At 32.0% G+C, this 17,111-nt stretch overlaps 1 protein-coding gene across 3 annotated transcripts in view; it reads right to left on the bottom strand.

Annotated features, from left to right (window-relative positions):
* The window catches only part of LOC118183958 (epidermal growth factor-like protein 8), a 133,610-nt gene extending 118,225 nt beyond the window's left edge, over nucleotides 1–15,385 (bottom strand). For 2 of the 3 annotated variants that reach the window (XM_035353575.2, XM_085827361.1), the window contains exon 1: nucleotides 15,234–15,385. The gene's annotated coding sequence lies outside the window, so the exon portion shown is untranslated. Of the gene's footprint in view, nucleotides 1–8,011; nucleotides 8,043–15,233 lie in introns of all 3 variants that reach the window. The other variant, XM_035353574.2, reaches the window with a different exon arrangement.
* Nucleotides 15,386–17,111: the final 1,726 nt, after the last annotated feature.

Genomic DNA, 17,111 nt, shown 5'->3' on the forward strand with positions numbered 1-17,111 from the left:
TTGATTTTTGTTGAATTTTAGAACAGAAAATTGATAAACTAGGCATTATATTAAATCTTACACTATTTCGCAATGAGTGCAATGATACCGTGAGCGACTATTTTTTAACACATCGCAAATGAAAACTTAATTCTGGCGTTAAATTTAGTATTCATTTTATCAGCATCTGCATGATTCAACCCTGTTGAACAACTTTCATATTCGTCAAGGAAATTTATATTTTTGACCATTATTTTAAATTATTAACCGATATTATTTTAGCAAAGCTAACTCTCATGCATGCATGTTTTTGTCTCTTAAATTGTATTAAACAAGTGAGGAAAATCTGAGGTGAATATTTAAAGGTTATTTGCCGCATTAAAATATCATGCATTCCTTATTTTCCGTTTTTATTAATCGCAGGTTTAACGTAATCCTCAGTCAAGTCAATCGATTGACTCATATTGCCAATCATTTTTATAACTTCATTATATTCACACGTGCAGAGCATCTAATTGCCTTAATCGTCTTACATTTGGGTTAATAAGGTAATCATTAATAAAAAAAAAAAAAACATTAGGGTGCCGAAGTCACCCTAATGTGTTTTATTTTTTATTTATTACTCCATGTATGGACAGAAATATTAACAAAAAGAAACGATTTTAAACAGTGATGTGGTGGAGACAAATTTTACACTTTTCAATATATGTTAAATATAAAATCCCAGCTTCAATTTATAGTTGTACGCATAGAAAAATATCCTAATATATCTAATTACCTAAATGGTAAATAAATATATTTAAAGGAGAAAGAGAATTTTTTATTTTTGAAAGTTCTGAATTTTGATAGCAATAATTTTATTAATATAATGTGTCCGCTGCTGATTTTTACAGTAATTAATACAATTCTAAAAAATTACGGGAAAAAAGAACAATTTCCATTTCTCTTTTTATCATTCGGTTGTATTCGTGCATGTAGAGACTTATTTTGATACGAAGACCTCAACTTCCTGAATTATACTGAACACTAGCTTAAAAAAAGCACGACCAAGAAACAGCAGGAACGGTGGAAAAGGGAATGCTAGAAATCACTGTTAAATATTATTCGCATTATTTTACTTCAGGTTTCATTCTGAAGAGTGTTGAGTAATCATTTCCTTATTTGGTTGGTCAGATAATTGGAAAGCTTTCTGATTGTTACAAATGGGATTTTAGGAAAGAAAACGTATGATGCGTTCTTAAGCGCTCGCTTTGTATTTGTCGGACATTGGCAAATTACTCTATTGAGAAAAAAAACTGGTGTTCTCCAGGACAAATCTATTTCTAATTTTTGCTAGAAGAGAAACAAGAACTAAAGAAACAAAAATTGAGCAATATGTTACTTACAAAAGCATATATTCATTTATAAACTTAGCTAAAATTGTTAATTACTTTTATTAATTATTGTCATACAATATTTACACGTACATCTTTAATACTAGCTTCTTTTCGTGCCTGTATAAAATAGCGACTATGATATTATGCCTAAAAATATTAGATATTTTTTGAAGTCGAAAACTTTAAAAATTAACTATGAATTTGTCGGGATTCGAACTCCAGATCTTCCAATTCAAAGCCCGACGTGCTACTAGTTACATCACGAGAGCACGCAGAGGAAAAGGCGAAAATTCTGAAATGTGACTGGGGTGAGGAGAGTTCCAGTCGCCAGATGCAGGTGGTGATGAATTATCATCCATCACATTTTAATATAGCACCATAATAGAGGTTTTAGAGTAATAGAGAGGTACGGTACGCCACGGAGCAGGCTTCTGTTCTAGAAATCTATGCGGAATGATGCCTGTTCGGTGGAAGAATCTCAGAGTATCAGAGTAGACCGACAGACGTAAATTTATTCGTTGTCATTGAAGAGTATCATGGACAGGGTAGGTTATTATTGCTTAGTCACCATGCATAGGAATGCTGCGATTATTCGGGGGGGGGGGAATTACTTTAGACAATAATATGCCTTCGTGTTTGAATCACTAAATGAGTCCATAGTCATAGTAAAAGTAAAAGTGGAGAGTCCAAAGTTCTAGGAAAATACCATCGTGCCTTTGTGGATATTTCCGTGGAATTATTCCTGAGAATAATGCACAATGATATCAAACGTTACTAAACCGTTACGTTATTATGCATTGCTATACATAACGTGGTTTACTGCACATAGATTATACACATTATCAATGGCCTTTCCATGGGGATACATGCCACAGTTATTAACAAGTTAATATGGATAGCCTCAGTAATACTTTAGATTATAACAGATAGTAAAAGACTTTAGGAACGAAAAAATATCAGCAATATCTTCGCCGGGATTCAAACTCGAATCTTCGGACTATACGAATGTGTTACTGATTACATCCGGTATGCATGCAATGGGAAAGAGGAAAATTTCTTAAAAACTTAATTATTAATTGACAATTTGGAAACGGTTTGAGAATATTGAAGCACCTTAAGCATACAAAACTCCAAAACCAATTTTGAGACTAGTAAAAATCCTTTCCTTATTTCAATATAATGAATATTGAATCTTGTAGGAAGAATAAAGCTAATTTTTCAGAATAAACAAAATACCTTTATTTAAATTTTAAAACAGAACCAAAAAAAATAAATACTGCAGTTCTAAACTATCAAAATTTTAAACTCTTAATTACTGCAGTTAAAACTCTTACAACTATTCAAAAATACTAAAACATTAAAACTCTCTAAACAAAAATATATATAAAAATCTTTCCAATCCTCTTCTTGTTGCCACACCGTAAAATGCAAGTTCTTGTCCTATTATTTATATTTCACGTTCTCTTAAAGTCACGATCTTCACAAGTCATGATCTTTACAAGTCCCCCCACAAGAAGCACATTCGTCACCGTAGAGACAATGTTGCTCAGAGTTCATTGAGAGAGAAAGAGTTAACAGCTAACCTTGACAAAGCATCAGCATTCCCATGTGAACTTCCTTTGCGGTATGTCACAGTCATGTTATACCGTTGTAACGCTAAGGCCCAACGAGACAGTTTAGCACCATGAGGGGCGCTTTGGGTCAAGTAGGTGAGGGGATTGTGATCAGACACAATCTGCACTTTGGCACCGAAAATCCATGTGTCAAATTTTTTCAAGGCTTCGATGACACAAACTGCTTCTCGTTCGAAGGTTGACCATCGTTGTTGACAGGGCGTTAGTTTCTTGCTGAAAAATGGTATGGACATTTCTTTTGTAAATGGTTTATCTTCATTATCATTCTCACCTATGGTAGGCAATCCTAGTAGCTGTTGTTCCTTATCATCTTTCTTCTCTTCTATCTTTCCAATGGCTTTGTCGAGTAGCTCATACCATTCATCAATTGTTTCAGCTTTATCAATTTCTTCAAATATGGGATTTCTGTGCTTGGTGAAAGTCCTATAAACTAAAAAAAATCTCAGCAATTTTTTCTTCTTCTTTTCCTAATAATTCTTCATCAACATGATGTAGATCGTCTACCTCTGACTCGGGCTCTTCTATTAATTCAGCAATTCCTTCCGTTTCTTTCTCGTCTTCCAGTTCTTCGCTGTCATCCGAATAACTTTCTGTTCAATCTTCCATGTTTTCACCATTGAACTTGAAAGGTTTCTGTGGTTTTTAGTTTCATTGTGGATGACATTTTCCTTTTCAGTTTCAACTTTTGTTGTATAATCCACACTTTCTTTTTCATCTCCCAGTTCAACAGTATCTATGCTGTCCTTATTGTACTTTTTGTTTCTGTTATCATCCAGAATTTCTTTTTCAGTAAATTGTAATAGTTCACTGTTATCTGCAAATTTATTTTCAGTTTCAAGATCTGCAGCTTCTGTGTGATTTACATTTTCATTTTCAGTTACTAAGTCAGCTTTCACACTTTCCTTATGGATTATTAAGTCATTCTTTTTATCATCTACTTTTTCCTTCTCGTTTCCAATTTCAGCAATATATTCTTTCTCTTCTATGTTCTCATAATCAAGATTTACTTGAGTTTTACTTTCATTGACAGTTTTTTTTTCAACTGGGATTTCAGTCTCACCCATAAATTTGTTTTTACTTTCAGGTGGAATAATTTCTACATCTGCTATTTTGCTGTCAATTAACTTTTCCTCTTTGAGTTCATCTTCTGTTTCTACCCTCTTAGTTTCTTCAGTTATAATTTCTTCCTTCTGTGCTTCCTGTTCAACAATTTTATCTTCTATAATTTCTGTTTTCTCTATTTCTGTAAAGGGCAGTTCTTTACAACTTTCACAGAATTTTTTAACATCTTGCTTAATAGTAGGCCAAAAGAATGAGTACTTGATTCGTTGAATTGTCTTTTTCTCACCGAGGTGGCCGGCAAGAGGGATTTCGTGTGCCATTCTTAGGACTTCCCTTCTTTTTTCTAAAGGTAACACAACTTGCTTAATGTTTTCACCACAGATATATTCGGAATGAAGTAATATGCCATCATCGAAAGTATATGAATTTTGATTTTTATTTGCCCATTCAGAGCATTTTTTCAGAGTTTCGTCTTGTTCTTGATGTGTCTTGAATTCTAGTCTTACTCTATTCGTTGTTTTCCGAGACTCTATGTTTTCTTGGGAAAGCTGATTAACAACAGCCAAATTTGTAGTAATGTCTTCAACTGGTGAGGGTTTATCATCTGTCTCTTTGTACTCTAAGGGGGATGCATCCCAATGACGATCACAGTTCCACAGTTCGATATTTCCACAGAGTGTTTCATAAGCTGAAGAACTCAATAGCAAGTCGGTGACTAGCTTTTTTGAAACAGCACACGTAATGGACACTCTACCGTGAAAATCATCGTCAATTTTCATCTGGAAAATCTTTAGTGGAGTAATTTCGTTTTCACCAAAAGCAGAAGATATCTCTATTTTACTTTCTCCTTCGCAAGGTATGTTGTCAACCAATTTCTCACGGACTACTGAAATTTGTGCTCCCGTGTCTACGATTCCATTTAGAATAATATCTCCACATTTAACTTTGACCAGTTTTAATTCATCTATGTTTCTAGATACGTCCACTGATTTTGAGACAGGAATAGAGATCTTGGCAGTTAGCACTTCTGGTTTTTCTTTTTCTGCTAGGGGTGCTTGTGTTTGTATTAAGTTGTTTTGTGCTGTTGCAGAAGCACTTCTTGGTATCCGATTTTTGGTACATAACTTAGATGTATGACCTTCTTTTCCACAATTATAGCAAGTTAATTTGAAATTAGTCTTTTGTGGTTCGTCACTCTTACGGGATGGGTACAATCTTGGCGTGTTTTCAGCGTACAGCGATTTATTTCTGAAAGCTCTTTCTGGAAGTGGAGAACGAGGTTGCCATTTTTTATTAGTTCTGTCTGCTGATGGATTACCACCATTCTGTTTTGAGATATTACGAACACTGTCATATTCGTCAAGTTTATCAGCTAATTTGGTTGGAGAAACGAATTTCGCCCAGTCGTCAAGAAGATGGTCTCTTACTTCATAGGGTACTCTTTTCTTAATTTGGTCAGTAATAATCAAGTCTTTTAACGCGGCAAAATTTGTGATTTCAAGACCATTGATCCATTCTTCAAAATAACTTGTAATTTCGTAGCAAAAATCTCTCCATGATTTTTCAGCGCTCTTTTGGTGCATCACAAATTTTTTTCTAAAGCTTTCAGGATTTAATTTAAATCTCTTCAATAAAATGGCCTTAATGTACTCATAATCTTCAAAATTTTCTTCAGATTCCCTACCAATTAATTGAATGATTTCAGATGGCATTAAAGTCAATAAACATGAAACCCAATCTTTAGGATCAATCTTTGTCCTTTTAGCTTGTCTTTCAAATAAGGATAAATAAATCACAATATCATCGTGTCTTAAATTGAATTTGGGAATAAGCTTAATTAAATCAAAATTATGATGTCCATTTTCATTTGTTGGTGGAGTTTGTGTTAGTCGAACACGAGATTCAATTTCGAGTTTCCTCAATTCAAATTCCATTTGCTCTCTTTTCTGCTGTGCTTCTAATTCTTCTTTCCTTCGTCTTTCCTCAATCTCTTCTTTTTCCTTTCTTCGGTGTTCCTCAATCTCTTCTTTCTCCTTTCTTCGCTGTTCCTCTTCTTTTCTTTTCCTCTCTTCAATAATCGTTAAAAACACTTCTTTAGCAAATGCTTCATCATATGTATCACTTTGAATTATTTCATTTTTTATCGCCACGATTTTCATACTTGGATCTACTTGAATTTCTAATTCAGCAGCTAAAGCCAGCAAATCCTCTTTTTTCCCACGTCCCATAAAAGCCATGTCTCGATTTTATTCAGCCAATAGACTCTTAGTTTTATGAAAAGCTATTTTTTTTCTTTTCTTTTTCTATTTAAATATAATTCACAATGAATTTAATTTTATTCGACACGAAAATCAATCAGTAGAATCAATACTTAATGTGTTGTTCACCTACTCTGGCGAGTCAAACGAAATTACATTTGAACACTGGCGTATTCATTACTTTGAAAATTACATTTGAACACTGGCGTATTCATTACTTTGAAAATTACATTTGAACACTGGCGTATTCATTACTTTGAAAATTACATTTGAACACTGGCGTATTCATTACTTTGAAAATTACATTTGAACACTGGCGTATTCATTACTTTGACAAGTAAATAAACTAAGATTCCATGACGGAAACAATAATTAACTTTCCATAATCTTAATTAACTATTTTACGTTTCCAAGGTAAATTGAGCTCTCACCTGAGTTATTTTGGTTCGTAATTATATGCGGGGAAACTCCGATCCTGTCGACTGCGCCAGTAAAAATCCTTTCCTTATTTCAATATAATGAATATTGAATCTTGTAGGAAGAATAAAGCTAATTTTTTAGAATAAACAAAATACCTTTATTTAAATTTTAAAACAGAACCAAAAAAAATAAATACTGCAGTTCTAAACTATCAAAATTTTAAACTCTTAATTACTGCAGTTAAAACTCTTACAACTATTCAAAAATACTAAAACATTAAAACTCTCTTAACAAAAATATATATAAAAATCTTTCCAATCCTCTTCTTGTTGCCACACCGTAAAATGCAAGTTCTTGTCCTATTATTTATATTTCACGTTCTCTTAAAGTCACGATCTTCACAAGTCATGATCTTTACAAGACTGAAATTTGAATGTTCGCCAAAAGTAACTAAAAGGTTCACCTTATCAAAATTTAAAGAATATGTTTATAGAAGGAAATTTTTAAATTTTTTTAATTAATTTAATAAGCCGTAGATGTACTAGCAAGGTAACGAACAGCTTACCTTCCTCGTAAAAAGCCGTATATAAATTTAAATTTAATACAATTTAATTAAAAGTTATCACTTAGCCAAAATTTCTCCAGTAAGGGAGTCCATGCTATTTATTTAAACTTGAAGTCGTGATTCTGCATTTAACTCTTCGAGAGTTAAATCTTCTTCTCTTAGTGACGTTATCAAATACTCTATAAACCTTCTTCAAATTTTAGGTTAGATGTGTCAATTGTGGGGATTAGTTTTGGCATCACAGAGATTTTATATTACACTGGCTCATCAATTAAAAAAACACAAGATGTTATACAACGGCGTAGACATTTCTTACATATACATATATACCATCAAAGGATAATTTGTAATTTTGTTATTTACAACTTTTTCGTTTCACAATTCTAAATTCCTTATATCGGTTTAGGGTTTAGCGGCAAAAGAAAGAAGGTGATTTGAGGATGTGAACAAACCTTTTTATAAATTTAAACACAGAAAAGACCATTGTTAAAACTCAATACCTAAATTTTTATGATTTATACTGATATCATTTATTAACGCAGGGGCAACTAAAGTCTAACTTTCCTTCAGTATTTGCTTTTAATGGCAGAAGAGTGGTTTTAATGGCAGTATTTGCTTTTAATGGCAGAAGTTAACAGAATATTAATAAAGTTTCTTATAAATTTAAGTATGGAAACGTGTGATTCGTTAACTATTAAAAATAAAATAAGTACTTACTATAAAAGAGAAGCAGACTGATAAGATCATGCTGAAAAGGATAAAAATGGTGTCATATTTTCCAAAATAAAATATCATTGAGATAAGATTTCAATCAAATTTTATTAGTTATTTAAAACCAAATACGAACTGACACTGAAAACGAAAAGAACGGACATTGCGGTATCTTTTCTTAAATTGCCTTGAGAAAGAGCAAAATATTCCCATTTACTGAATTTTTACATCATAATTTATTTTTTACATTTGAATGTTTTGCTAACTTGGATGCACTACGAAGTTTTAATAAAAAAAATCTGATGTGTACACCACATGACTTCCTTGTACGGAATATTAAATTGGAATATTAAATTATACGCATTTTTTCTTGCATTTCATTTAAACTTATTGGATTGAATTAAATCTACTTCGCCGACAGCGCATAAACCACAATAGAATAAATGCATTCTTTAAAATTCACTTTGTTTACCATACTGACACTCTGGCGCTACGGTTTACTTAGCAGTATTATATTTCGTTCATATTATAACTCAGAATGCACAAAATTTATATCATTTAAAGAATTATCTAATCGTTGCCACATGTTCTATTCAAATACTATAATAAAGCTAGAACGATGTATAAAAGAAATTAAGAAACCAAAAAAGAAACAGTTTTCCACAGACGATTGAGTATTTCTCATTCAATTAATTCAGTTTTCACTTCGTGACAAGGCAAAAATACATAAAAACTCAAAATATCTGTATTAAAAATTACGAAGTAAATCTTAAACGCTTATTTCCTCGAAAAAATTCCAGAAAGGATTAAGCATGATTTAAATAATAAATGAAGGCGTTATTTTTGTTGTTGCGAAGCTAGGTTTCTCTAGATTGGCAACAAATCCCTACTCAGCTGTTTCAAATGTAAACAAGAACAATGGCCGCCATCAAAATAGGCTTAGCGGCACTTAAACAATTTTAAAATTGTTGATAATTCTAAAAATATTGCATACAGATTTACTAAAGGCATAAAACCCTTAACCGGAAGATAAAAACAACATAATTCAATCATTTTTAAAGCAAAAAAATGTACAATGTACAAATATATAAGAGTAAAGAAACTGAGATCACTGAGCCGGGTAACAAAGTGGATATATTTATAAATATATTTAGATACGTTTGGCGCGGCCGATTGAAACCAAAATACGAGGTGCACATCTACATGTTATAGTAGTCTTATATACAAAATTTCAACGTTCTTGAGGCTACTCGTTTTTGAGTTATGCGAGATACGTACGTACGTACATACGAAACGAAACGTACGTACGAAAAATTCTCTTCAGAATTAATTTTAAAGCAGTTTTATAATTTTTTTGAAGGAAAAGAGTTTTATTTTGTCCTTACGTACAGATATCACGCAAAAACATCATTAAATTGCATTCGAAAGCGGTCAAAGTGGATATTTTCGTTGAAATAAGCTGCTTGAAGCTTTTCGCGATTACAATACTTCCTTTTTACTTCGTACAAGGAAGTAAAAATAGCAATCGTATAAAAAATCGCATGTTATTACCATTTCGTCAAAGTTTAATTTAAAAATAAATTCCCCACTTTCGACAAAAAATTTAATATCTTTTAAATGAAAGCTTCTTACATCGTCCACGTGACTTTTTCATACTTAGAATTAACGTATTTTTTAGTCAAGTTGATGAAGAACCACCAATAATAAGGGCACTAGTCTATAAACTAAATGAATTGAACAGGAATCCGCTATTAATTTAAATCTTCTGCGCATTTAATTTTATTCAAGCTTGTTTCCGAGCACTGAAGTTCAGATGGCCGAAAAAATGGAAGCCCAGGAATTAAAAAAATAATTCTGCAGAAATGAAGAAAGAAACCGCAAATTTCAGTAAATGAAGATTCTTTTATTATTACTATCCCAAAGGGGCAATTTACTCACAAAAGCTATTAATTTCGTTTTGGAATTTTGCGTTGAATCATTATAAACGACGAATCACTTTTCAAATTTTTGCCACCAAATATTAGAGCCCTGTATTATATTTAAAGAAATTAAATGATGAAGAATCTGCATGAATGTATGTATGTTTCCTGCATTGTGTAAAAAACTGTACTTAGAAACATCACATTTTAAATAACGTAGTCTTCCACTCAAATATGGGCATCTGGAAGCCTAAATTTGGAATTTGTTTTATTTTCTATGTCATATTTCCATGGCCTGCTTATTCCTCGGATATGTTGCCCATTGAGCACGTCTGAGATTCCATCGTCGGCATTTGGTGGAGCATACACTAAGAATGAACTCAAGTCGAAGTCATATGGAATGTCATTCCCTAGGATTACATTCAGAACCTGTAAGATTCAATGCCACGGCGTGTACAGGCTCTTATCGCTCAGCGTGGCAGAAACACAAAGGACTGATTTCCGACATTCATTTTGCTTTTTTGTCTTGTAAATTTGATCGTTTATTTGTACCACTATCGGTAGTATGTGGAATAAATTTCATTCATTTTCGACAATTCCTTCATTTTGTTACATTTTTCACAAACATTAGTGTGTGTGCATATGTATATATATATACATATATATACAGGGTGCGTCAGAAAAATGTATACACAGTTTGAATTCTGATAGAAAACCACCTTTATTTTCCACCCTACAAATTTCTGGGGTGAATAAAGCTATAGTCCAATTTAAAAAATAAGTACTTTCTGGTCATACTGAATGTTAAAAATGGCGTTTAAATTAAATGTTCAAGATGGTGGCATTCAGTATCGATGCACTTCTGAGTACGAGTCACAACTGAAACTGAGTCGAGTGATTCCGTACTTCGCACCAAAGTGTCCAATGGAATTTCTGCGCACACCTCTTGAATCTCATCTCAAAGTGTGTCAAGATTACGTGGTTTACAACGCTACACCTCATCTTTTACTGTGCCTCATGAAAAGATTATCGAGCGGCGTAAGGTCTGCAGAGCGTGCAGGAAACTCGATTGGTTCCCTGCGTCCTATCCAATGGCCTGGTACCTTATCACTCCCCATTAGCACTTACATTATTTTCACGTGACCCTTGCCTTGAAGATTTCTATGGTGAATATTGAAACGCTTCCAGTATTGGAAAAGGTGGATCAGTTCGATATTTGCATCTCCATTATCTCTGAACCACAGCAACATTCTCAAACTTAATAATCTGCTTCCGCTCTTGAAAGTTCAAATGCACATCCGCCATGTCGAAGTTATTCTCTCGGCACTAACTGGGTTGCGCAGCTACATCGACGACTCTGCTGCCACATTTGTTGAGGAAACATAACATTACTTTTTCTTAGAAATTTAATCTTGTAAGTAGGATAATATATTTTCTTTGGCGGTTCACATTTTTCTGATGCACCCTGTATATCTTCATCAGCTATATATTCCTTTCCCTAGTTCTGCATTTTATACATTTCTTTTTAATCATGTATTTTACCTGTCAATTTACTTTTGTATGTAAATTAATTTATTTTCGTCAATACAAAGTCCGATGAAACAAGACATTTTTCCATTACACTGTACTGTACTCTGTAACTGGTAGCACGTTCAACTAGTTTTCTAAGATTCGTGATTTGAATCCCCCATAATTGATTTTTTCACGCTTTCTTACCGGAGAAAAAATAATAATTCTTCTACAAACTGACCCCAGAAAACAAAGCTTGAAGACGAACTAATTCACGATGGATTCACGATTTATTTTAGGTCTATTATTATTATGACAGTAATTCCTGATGGATTTAAGGTATATTTTAGGCCTATTCACTATTCTATTCACTATTCACTATTCTATGGAACTAATTCACGATTTAATTTAGGCCAGGACGAGGCCCTAATTTTCACTCTTCTTAAACTTTGCTTATTTCAAAGTACGCAAAAAAGAGAGCAGGTAAATTCTGAGCCACAAATTTTTCTAGTATTTTTTTTTCGCGTAGCAGTCCTATAAGCACGCTTTTATATTGCCTAAAAATTTATCTAGTTCTGATAAAAATCACCATTGTTCAAAAACTCGGTTCAGATTTTGACCTACTTTTTTCTTTCTTTTCATAGTTTTACAAATAACGGAGTATACGAAAAGCTCAGAATTTTTTTGTATCCAGAGGTATAAGTAGTGTCCAAGAGCTCTAGTTATATGCCATTGATTAGTGCAGTTTTCAGATTCTCGAAATATGTCGAAAACGAAATTCCCATTGTCACGGAAAGATTCACAGGTGCACTCTTACAGATTTAAAGAGAAATTTAGAAAATAGATTTTGTCCTTAAACTTACTTTTCTGTTCAGCTTTTTTTTTTTTCCCCTCAACAATATTCGTATTTCATTTCGTAATTTCCCAAACGATGGAATTTAATCTAGCATCTTCTAACATATCTAGTGTTCTTAAGTTAGACTAACTGCAAATATAGAATTTTAATGTCTTAATGATAAACAGCTTTTGATAGTGAATTAGTGTGTGTGCTGTATCTACGAGCTAATGTTTTTATGTGCAAAATATTTTTGCAAAATTTAAACATGATTCCGGATAGGAAAAACCATACATCATTATTTAAATAACTTCTAAATATATTTATCCATCTTGAATTTCTAGTCCACATAGCTTTTTTCTGTGTAGTATCAATGTAGATCGAGACCGTGTTATCAAACAAAGCGTAAAGGGAAAGTGTAAGATGGATCTGTTGAAGAAAACATCACAGTAGGAAAGCAAATTAAGTAAATGTTCAAATGAAACGCAAGATGACAGTATGGATTTAAGCAAACAGTGTAGTTAAACGGTAAATAAAGCAAAAACACTACGGGAACTGGCAAAAAATGTTGAGTTTAAAAAACAGAGAGTAGAAGATATTACAATACGGCTTGTAAGTATACCACGAGTTATTGGGGGTAAACATTAAATAAAAATGTAAATACGGTGATAACAGATGAATGATAAACAGCAGCTACAGATTTAATCGGATATGATGTAGGAAATATATTACATACGTGCTTACAATTTTTGTTCTCGAAATAAAATAATTAGTAGTGATAAATAAGTAATATATGGAAACCTCCTAAGAAATACAATTTTGAAGTAAACCACCGGTGGGTGACCCACAAATCCTAACTTTCGGAGGACTCCGAAGTTACTTAAATCGGCACTTAGCGCTGCTATTACTTTCATCTTCTTCTTCAGTTTGGTTTATATGATCATGGCAAAGCACACGAGGACTATCAAATAACGGCAAAGCACACGAGGATCACAACAAAGTACACGAAGATCATGGCAAATCACACGAGGACTCATGGCATAGCACTAAGAGGAGGATGCTTTTGTAGAGGACGTTTACGGGACATTGGCTGAATTTTAGGTTACAACATATCGGAAAATACACAAAAACGCTCATGCAGCCAGCCTGTTTGCCTGGAATCGAGCCCAGGTCGAACTACGAGTGTTCAGGGACTTTACTCCTCAGGCGCTTGTCAGCACTTCTTCAAGACATCTGAATTTTTTCCTAAAAGTCTCCACCGCTGTTAAATTTCATTTGCCTCTGCTAATTAGTAGAGCTGTTATTTATACACACTTCCGTGTTTTGTGCATTCATAATAACATTAGTAGCACAATGAATTTTTCCTCACATAATCAACTAAAAAACTTGATTATGAATGGAAAATGTGGTGCTTGGTTGCTGCCTTGATAGAAAAACAAGTTGGATCTTATTAAATAAAATTAATAATGTGTTCTTGCTACATAAAGTTTTCAAAGTTCTTTTAGAATTCAAGACAAAGCCCTTGCTCTAGTGGTCGAAGAAACTGGTATTCGTTGTTATTATTCATCCTATTGCTTTTAGGCTGAACTTATGAAATACACTAAAGGAATTCAGTAAATGGAGACGTCTTGTAAATGATTACACCGCAGGGGTATAGAATCCAGTCCTCTGAAGACATCACATTTGAGAATGCTTAGCAATTTTTTTGTAACCAATGGCAGGTGAATGATTTTTTAAAGGGCAATGAAACTGTTAAATTTGAAATTCATAATACGAAATTCGGGGGTAAAAATCTACTTCTTCATATATGAAATAATTTAAAAATAACATTTATAAAAAATCGTTTCATTATAATTATTAATATTATTTGAATCAGAAATAAGAGATAAAAATTAAATTATAAAATTTCATAAACGCTTGATATGCATTTTTTAATCCAAATTTCTGATTTTAGAGTTTTTATTTCAGCATTTTTGGCAGTTTATTTGTATTCCAAGAGCGTCTAAACAGAAGTTCATGATATGCTAACAAACCACGATGCGTATAAATTTATAAGTCCAATTCTAAAGAACAAAGCAAAATTATAAAAAACGCTTATAAATTACATTTGAAAGAAAACTATATAAATTACAATACGATATATATTTGACATATACTTAAATTTTCAGTCTGAATAATCTGGGATGTTAAGAAAATTAATAAAAGTAGAGTAAAATAAACAAGACATGTAGCAATAATTATTAAAATTTATCTTTCAGTACAGAGGTCACATGTAGTAAAAAATAATCATGAATTATTTAAGCGGTTTTATTGACTCTAAACAAAAAGTATACACAACAGTTTTTTCATTTCTCTGCGTGGAAAAAATAGAAATATCAAAAATGTTTGTAAAAATTTCTATTTAAAATTTTAAAATAGCTTTTTAGATTACTACAAAAGAAAAATGAGAAACCTGATAGATAAAACTACTGTCATTATCTTCAGTAGCATAATAGTAGTTTTATAGGATATTATAATGATGGAAGAATTACCAAAAGACCTTTCTTTACACGTAACTGCATAAAGTCCTGTTGCTTTATTATTTTAAGCATAAATGTTTTCAAGTTCAATTTCTTCACATGTGCGATGATATGTAAGCAGATAAACTTTATATATCAGTTTTGATAGTGTATATTTACTGAACACGTATATTTCAACATAACCAAAGCATTTTAAAGCAAAATAGAGAAAAGCAAAATTACTTTTTTAAAATAAAATTTGTAATAAAAACAATAAAACTTACGATATTTTCCAACAAATGCTAAGTTTTAGGAATCAAATTAAATGTTTTAATGCCTTTTTTTCGTTTTTTTTAAATTGCTTTGTAAAAAGTATGCATTCTAAACTTGATATCAAGCTTACCAAAATTCCACCTTTACAGCTTTAAACTTTTTAAAACAGGAAGTACGGAATCAAAAATGCTTACCTACAGCAGACTCACATAAGATATTAGAACATAGCATTATGAAGTTTTAAGTGTTGTTATTCATCATCCTTGATGCTCTTAATGAAGAAATGGGGTGCCGTTACGACAGAACTTCTCGGAATGAAGAATCCCCTGCACGAAGAGATGCGTGAGAAAATATTCCCTATAGGGAAAAAGAAAACATTTTCCCCTTCTTAATATCAGCAGTTTTGTTGAAACCTCTCTGATATTATTTATCATTAAATTTCATAGAATATTTGTTTAACATTTTTTCTCCAAATTATATAAAGCATTTAAGAAAACTATACCTCATTTTTAAAAATGTACGTTAATTGTAGTTCTACGCAAATTCTAATAATTGTCACATTTAGACATATCTAGGAGCACCACGAACAGAAAACACCTCTTGTTCATAAATAAAGAACTATCAGATCGTTTTTTATTTTTTCTGTTTTTTAATTTTTAGCAAAATACTATGTAATATTAAATCACTAAATAACAAAAAAATTAATTTTTTATATATTTTCTGTAGTTATGGCATAATAATTCCTGTATAGATATTAAGAAAAATGAATGTACACAAATACATGTACACAAATGTATTCAAATGTGTGTACATATATATTCTTTATTATATTATTCCTACCAGATTTATTAGAAAGTCCTCCACGAAGGTACCCTCCCTTTAAGCTAATAGCCCTTTTGTTCTTATTCGTGCCATATTCAAATAGCCTTACCTATTAAAATTTCTGCTAATGTTGTTTAGCTAATGGTTGGTTTCAGCTCGTTTAATTTATTTGTTATTTTATTCACGTGTATGCAGCACGTACAGACTTATAAATGAAGTATAGAGATGCCTAAATTTGTCTTGTTATAGGGGTGTTACTTATATTAGCACTCACCTTGATAGTTATTCTTAATTCTAATTATATAACATATGTGTGTTACTGACATTAATTCCAGCTCTGTAAAATGCTGAATTTTATACTTCTCATTCTATAAAATATTATCTGATAAATTCTAAATACACATTCGAAAATAAAGAACATAATTACAAAATTTTTAAGTAGCATATCTTAAAATATCCGATTTTCCACAGTCTTTTCTCAGTTCGTCATATCAATGTTCAGTTTTCTTAATACCTTCACGAACATTTTTTAACTTTGTTTTTAAACACCAATTTCTTCTCTCTTACGACACATAAAATTGAACATTAACATCCCCAAATAGTGTTAGAGTTACAATGCAATTTTCAGTCTAGAAGTGCTATTAGTCTCTAACCTCACTTTTACATCGAATTTCTTTTGTTGTCCAAATCGCTTTTCAAATAACTAGCCGTTGACGCGGCCAACCTCCTATAATTTTTACTATAAAAAGGAAAATAGTTTAATACTTTTAATAAATCCACATAGCGTAATTTCACGAGTCCAGCTATTAATTAACAACAGAGAGAAAGAATTGCGTTTTTTGTTGTTCAGAGGACTTGGTACTCTTTGCCCTATTTATTTTATTTAAGAACTTTCATCAAACAATTTACAAATATAAATGTTTTTAGTAGACAAAAGGATTTTAAACTGTTAAAAAATTTTTAATTAAAATTTTTTGAAAAAAAGTTTAACAATTAAAACATCTTTCTTCTTACTAATACAGAAGTCAAACAACAAAAATCAGCGTTATACCTTCAAAATTTTCACAGTACTAGTTTCGATGGTTTTACCGAACCATCATCTTCAGCTGCAAAACCGCAAATGAACAAGATAGGAAATAATGAATAGATAAGATAAGAAAGCCTGAACAAGAATAAGCAAGTGGCGCCATCTGTTGGCGAAACCAGAACTAAAACATAATTTCTCTAAAAGCCGAAGGCAAATTTGGATT

The sequence above is a fragment of the Stegodyphus dumicola genome, chromosome 1, assembly GCF_044657685.1.
Source record: "Stegodyphus dumicola isolate Sdum_Otavi_A_Nest chromosome 1, ASM4465768v1".
Taxonomy (NCBI): Eukaryota; Metazoa; Arthropoda; class Arachnida; order Araneae; family Eresidae; genus Stegodyphus; species Stegodyphus dumicola.